Genomic DNA, 6,826 nt, shown 5'->3' with positions numbered 1-6,826 from the left:
TTGATCTGATAGTCAAACTTTGGATCGTTTAGGTCCTAATTAGATTTTGATTAGATGAAATTAGATGATCGGACCCAATCTAAATCATTGAAATAAGGTATTCGTATTCTTTCTAATTATTGAAATTGATTCTGTATAGGATTGTGGATGTTTGATCATGGGATATCGCAATATGATCTATGAACAAAATTTTTGGAAGAAAATTTATAGAATTATGTGGGTTTATTGGAATGCGTTCGAGGTAAGTAATATTTCACTTTTTCTATATTTATCGATAAATTATAATATATTTTTCTGACATGATTTGTGAAACGATGCATAAATTGGATGAATGGTATTTTGTTATGAAAATATCTTATTTGAAATGTTATGATGAAGCATGATTGAACATATTGATTTCATGATGCATTATATTGATTGATTTCGATACTACATGATTATATATTTTATTATCAAAATTAGAATATGAAATATGATTTATGAAGAATTATGATATAAGAAACATTATGAATTGACAACCTGACTATGTAAAGGACCCTGCCAATGGGGGCATATACGTTGGCAATTGATTTGTCCTAAGGGTTTACGTCGCCAGAGAGACCAGCGACAAACCGCCAGAGAGTCCAGCGGCTCCGAAGGACTTTGCTGTCAGATAATTCACAGCTCACCGCAAGAAGATACGTGGTGTTATGACCCTACCACAAAAAAAATATGGTCATAGCTCATGGTTGATGAAAAGAATTGAAGAACAAAAGAAATTGAAATCTCAAAAGAAACTTGAATTTTCGAAAAAGAAATGAATTTGGCATGAATTATGTTGCATAATTGAAATTGATTTCGAATTGATGAACTCTATATGCTTATTTTCTATAAATGATTATTTACTTAAATGCCTGATGAAATCTGTTAAAAAGTGATCATTGCTTACTGGGCTGTCTAGCTCATTACCTCCTATTTTACTGTTTTTACAGATGTTGAGGAATTAAGATGATACAAGATATGAATGGAAGAGTGATCAGAAGCAGAATCTCTATACTTTTATTTTCGGTTGAAAGTCTTATTGAATTTGATGTAACGACTATGAATCATTGTTGAATTTATTAAGACATTAAAAAAAAAATTTAGCACGTTATATTTTGGATTTAAATTATTGACTAATTATTTCGCTGTTGTTTTAGGATAGTATGATAAGATGCCTTGCATGCTTATGGGAAGAGTTTTCTATAAGTATGCGGCAGTTGCCATGACCCTCGATTCAAATCTTGGTCGGGGGCGTGACAATTAAAGTGGTATCAGAGCATAAGTAGATGAATTATGAAACATAGAATCAGATATAGAATGGGTGTAAGTGGATAGACACCAGGGACATTATAATGTAGATCTTTGATGATTGTAGTGGGAGAAATATTTAAAAATTTTGATTAAACATTGAGATTATGTATAAAAAGATTGCAAGAGATTATGACATATGGAGTTTGAAATATGATGGATAATCTATAGATCATGATATGATTAGTTAGATCTTGATCGAAAGTAATCACAAAAGGATTGACATAAAATTTTATTATGCATTATGGTTATTAATTTGATCATTGGTTATTCAAGTGAATCGTAAGTTCAAATTCGATGTGAGAATAATACTATGATATTACTTCTAGTTGAGAAGTTGACTATTATTGGCAAGATAAAGATTTGATAATAAAATATTGTTCTAGAATGGACTAAGAAAATTTTTTTTTTATGATGCTTGATTGGAATATTTATCGAAAGTGAACTTGGTATGTGGATCATATATAAAGTGGCATATTAGGATGAATGCATATTTTGAGATATTGCAAAGAAGCCTATTTCTTATTGATGAAATTGATTTTGAGATTGAAGGATATTCATCATCCTGGAATCTTTAATCATTATCCTTAGATCTAAATAATAGATCTTATTATGTCTCTTGGCGACTACATGATGTGTATGAAATTTCAATTTAAAGATTTCATATCTAATGTTGGTGCAAAAATCCGCTCGCGCCGGAGAAGCTGGAGTCGGGGAAGCCGCGGTCACCGTCGGGACCTGCAAGGGAAGTCTAAACCGGAGGTGGGGTTGCTCCGGCAAGACCCTCCGACGCTCAAGTCAGTTCTCTGCCTCAACAAGAATGGAGTGTTCGAACGGAGAATTTAGCAGAGTTTTGAGATAAGGAAAAGGAGCTTAAAGGATAACGTATCTGGATCCCCCTTTTATAGGCGGGGGAGGCAACGGATTGATGGCGACGTTTGTAACCGCCTGGTAGTGGGCCGCCCATGGTCAGGAGAATTGATTGTGGAAGATAGTGGAGTGGACACATGGCCATCACCTCGGCCCGCCACGTGGAATCTGTTATGAGGGGTGGAGCAGCGTCCGTTGCCAGCGGATAGGAGAATCGCATGGTATCCATCGCAGGAGGTGGGGCAGGTTCGTGGCCGCCACTGTGGCCTGCCAGAGGATAGAGGAGCTGTGCGGAGTCCGCCGCAGGAAGTGGAGCAGGGCGGCTAGGGTTACTGCGGCCTATCAGGGAATGATGGTACTGCGCGGAGTCTGCCACAGGAAGTGGAGCAGGGTCGTGGCCGTCTCGAGGGCCTGTCAGGGGGCGTGGATCTGTCGATTGAATCTCGGCAACGGCCGGAGCCTGGTTTCTGTTGGGCTCCGGGTGAGGTCCTCCTGGCGGTAGGGGTCGTGAGCGGAGCCCGGCTCCCGTAGGAGTCCGGGCGGAGCTGTTCTGACGTTGGCGGCGGAGTCCGGCTCTCGTAGGAGTCTGGATCGGAGCCGTGCTGATGTCGTCGGTGGAGCCCGGCTCCCGTAGGAGTCCGAGCGGAGCCGTGCTGCAATCAAAGTTAATGGTGAAGTCCGGCTCTGGTAGGAGTCCGGATGGAGCTTACCAGCAGTTGATACTGAGAGCGGAGCTCGGCTCCCGTAGGAGTCCGGGCGGAGCTGTTCTGATGTTGGCGACGGAGTCCGGCTCTCGTAGGAGTCCGGGCGGAGCTGTGCTGCAACCAAAGTCAGAGGTGAAGTCCGGCTCTGGTAGGAGTCCGGATGGAGCTTACCAGCAGTTGATACCGAGAGCGGAGCCCGGCTCCCGTAGGAGTCCGGGCGGAGCTGTGCTGCAATTGGTGTCGAGGGCGGAGCCCGGCTCCCGTAGGAGTTCGGGCGGAGCTGTGTTGCAGTTGATGTCGAGGGCGGAGCCCGGCTCCCGTAGGAGTGCGGGCGGAGCTGTGCTGCAACCAAAGTCAGAGGTGAAGTCCGGCTCTGGTAGGAGTCCGGATGGAGCTTACCAGCAGTTGATACCGAGAGCGGAGCCCGGCTCCCGTAGGAGTCCGGGCGGAGCTGTGCTGCAATTGGTGTCGAGGGCGGAGCCCGGCTCCCGTAGGAGTCCGGGCGGAGCTGTGTTGCAGTTGATGTCGAGGGCGGAGCCCGGCTCCCGTAGGAGCCCGGGCGGGGCTGCACTTGCTGTCGGCGGTGGAGCCCGGCTCCCGTTGGAGCCCGGGCAGGGCTGCACTTGTTGTCGATTCCGTTGAGGGTTTCGACTGTGGGTATTTTATACCCAACACCAGTCCCTCCACATCCGAGTTTGAATTTCAAACGAAGGAAGTACACAGAGGTACAGTCGGAACCGTCCCTTCGAATCCCGCGCCCTGCCGCTCCCAGATATTTTGGCATTAAATGAGCGCGTGCCGGAGTCTTTTCGAATTGGGGCGGTACGAGGGGACGCTTCGAAGACCCCGCAGGTACGCTGGCCTAGGTACGGTGCAATTATGAACCTACCAACCGCCAGCCGCCTTTAGCCGTCTGCCACGGGGAGTGGGACACGCGTCGGATGCGGACCGACCTGGGGGGATTCGAGATCATTATGGCGCCGGATCCCAGGGTCTATTTAAATCCGTCCTCCCCCCTTTAGGCGTTCCACTCCATTTTTGATTTCTTGCTGGCGTCTGTCCTCTCCCCGAGAGTCTGCTCTAGCGAACGTCCTCTCGAGCCGTAGGCGCCTTCCGCTTCTCGCTCCCCAGGCTCCCAGAGCAAGATAGGTTAGTGCCAACCTTCTACTTCTTACCGCCTAGGGGCTTCTCCTCTTTTTCATTTCTTTTGTGTCTTCTTCTGAGTTGACCTTCGGCATCTCGTTCCCTTCTCGGTTTGCCTTTCTAGGGTCCTTTAGGTTCTCCCCCCAAAAAATGTCTTCCGACTCTTCTGCCTCCGTAAGTTCTGGGAGTTCTTCTGCTTCGAACCCCCAGGCCCCCGCTTCTGCGGACGAACCCGCGTTCGGGGCAGGGCCTCGTCCGGTTTTCGCACCGGGCGCCATTCCATGTTCGTCGACTCCGGACGAACTCCTCCTGATAAGGGCTCGGTACAGGGTTTCTTCGGAGTACGACTTGGAGCTTCCTGGCCCCTCTGACCGGGCCAGCGCTCCCCCTCCTGGTCGCTTTTGTTTGTACCAGGAGGCATTTCGCGCCGGACTCTGGCTTCCGCTTCCAGTCTTTGTTGCCGCCTTCTTTCGCTTCTTAGACATTTCTCTCGCTTCCGTCGCCCCGAATTCCTTTAGGTTTTTGATAGGGTTTCTCTCTCTCTGCCATATAGCCGAGGTCCAGCCATCCCTCTCCCTGTTCAGACATTTCTACACCTTCAAACGCCATCCTTCCGCGAAGGATTGGTGGTACTTCTCCCCCCAGTTTGGTAAGAAGGGGTTGCTGAAGGGCGCCCCTTCTTCGATTCACAACTGGAAGGGGAAATTCCTCTTTGTCTACTGCCCGACCCTGGAACTAGGTCTGCCCCCTTGGGGGTCCCTGAGGGATTCCATCCGTCGGGCTCCCAGCCTAGGAGAGGACGACCTCCAGGCTGTCTAGAAGCTTCTGAGTTATCCCGCTCCTTCCCTTCCTAACCTTCTGAGGGAGCAGCTTCTTTTCAACATCGGCCTGAGCCCTCAGGATCCAGCAAGTATTTATCTTTCCTTTTCTTGCCTTCTTCTTCTCTTTCTCTCTTTCTTTTTTTTTTTCTTTTTTTTTTTTGACTCTGGACTGATCGGTGCTGCTTCTTCTTTCTTCTTTTCTTTTTCTGTTATTTTTTTTTTTTTTTTTTTTTTAGCAATGGACGCCGAGGCCACGCGGATGCTCGCCAAGGCTATGAGAGCCCAGAAGAGGAAGGGCGCGACGACCTCTGGTTCGGCGAAGAGGGCTAGGGTGGAGGAGACGAGCCTGGCCGCGCCCGTCCAGGCGACCCCGGCCATCGACATTCCTTTGGATGCCGAGCCGGCGGCCCCTCGGGCTCCCTCAAGGAGCCCGCCGACTGGGGTCCCCATTCCGGAGGTCCGCCCCATGGAGGCGCCCGCCGCGGGGAGGAGGAGGAAATCGGTGGCCCACAGGGTGAGCAGCCACCGAGCCGCTGTAGACGAGTCTGTCTGCTCCGAGGGGAGATCGGAGAACCCCTTCAACGACAAGGCTCTGATCCAGCGGCTGCTCGACGGTCGCATTCTGTTCGATGTCGTGGAGAGGATCGACCGCGCCGATCCCGAGCAGCGGGCCTGGGACACTTTGGGGTCCTTTCTTGAGGTAAGCGAATTTTTACTTGCACAGTTGCTTGGTCTTTGTCGTAATTCTCTACCTGTCCTTGTAGATCGGGCACCAGCTCTTCGCCTATGTCGAGGCGTCGGGCCGCATGAGAAGGGACCTTCTTCGGGCGGAGGAGCGCTGCCAAGACGAGGTTACTCGTCTCCAAGTGAAGACGGCCGAGGTGGCCATCCTTCGGGAGGCCTTGGAGAGAGAGAGACAAGATCGAAAAGAGGAAAGACGAGCCCGGGAGGAGGAGAGACGAAGCTTGGAGGAGTCGGCGAGGAAGGCGGAGGTCGAGGTCGCCCATCTGGCCGAGCAAACTCCGGTTCTGGTTTCGGAGGCCAGGACCCTTGCGGTGGAGGAGTTCAAGGCCTCCGCGGAGATGAGGGAGCTGAACGTCCAATTCGGCCTGGAGGCGTTTACCAAGGGGTTCGAGCTCTGCCGAGAGAGGGTGGCCAGTAGATACCCCGACCTTGATCTCGGCTTTTTGGAGGAGTCTGACGACGAGGCCGCCCCTTCGTCCGTTGCCACCGCAGTCGCACCTCCCGCGTCGAGCTCTCCGCCCCCTGCCCCCGAGGTCTGAGACCTCCGATCTTGTATCTTTCTTTTGTCGCCATATTTCCTTTCCGCTTGTCTTCGAAATTAATTAATAAAGTCGAACTTCTTGTTGTGGATGGTCTTTTCTTCCCCCTGCTCCTCTTTTTCTGCCTTTCTCCTTGTAATGAGTCGGTCTTTGACATTTGTATCTTCCGATGGCAGTGTCCTGCCGAAGCACTCCCCTTGCCCCTGGGGATCCCGCTGAAGTCAACCATCCAACGACTGAAAAAGGAGGTCCTCCACCTGACGAAGAGGTTGAAGAAGTCGGAGGGCGAGCTCCGCCAGGCAAAAAAATGCTATTCCGAGGCCGCCGCTGAGGCCGCCCACTTCAGGAGTCTCCAAGTGAAGGCAATCATGGACTACAGCCGGAGGAAGGCGAACTTCACAAAGGAGCTCGAGGAGTGCACGAAGAGCGCCAGCGACCGAACTTGGGCTCAAGAAGCTAGGATCAGCGCCCTTAAGGTGGAACTGTCAGCTGCGAAGAGGAGGATCGGCCAGCTGGAAGGGAACTCATCCCGGCTCACAGCGCAGGATGAGCAGAAATGGTCGCAGAAGGTCTCCGACCTCCAGAAGCAGCTTCAAGATGCTGAGATGAGCCATGATGTGCAGCGGGCCAGCTGGCGCCGGCAGGTAGAAGAGTACAAAGGGAGATTCCGTCAGGC

This window comes from Elaeis guineensis, chromosome 1 (assembly GCF_000442705.2).
Source record: "Elaeis guineensis isolate ETL-2024a chromosome 1, EG11, whole genome shotgun sequence".
Classification (NCBI taxonomy): domain Eukaryota; kingdom Viridiplantae; phylum Streptophyta; class Magnoliopsida; order Arecales; family Arecaceae; genus Elaeis; species Elaeis guineensis.
Note: the sequence above shows the minus strand (reverse complement) of the source record.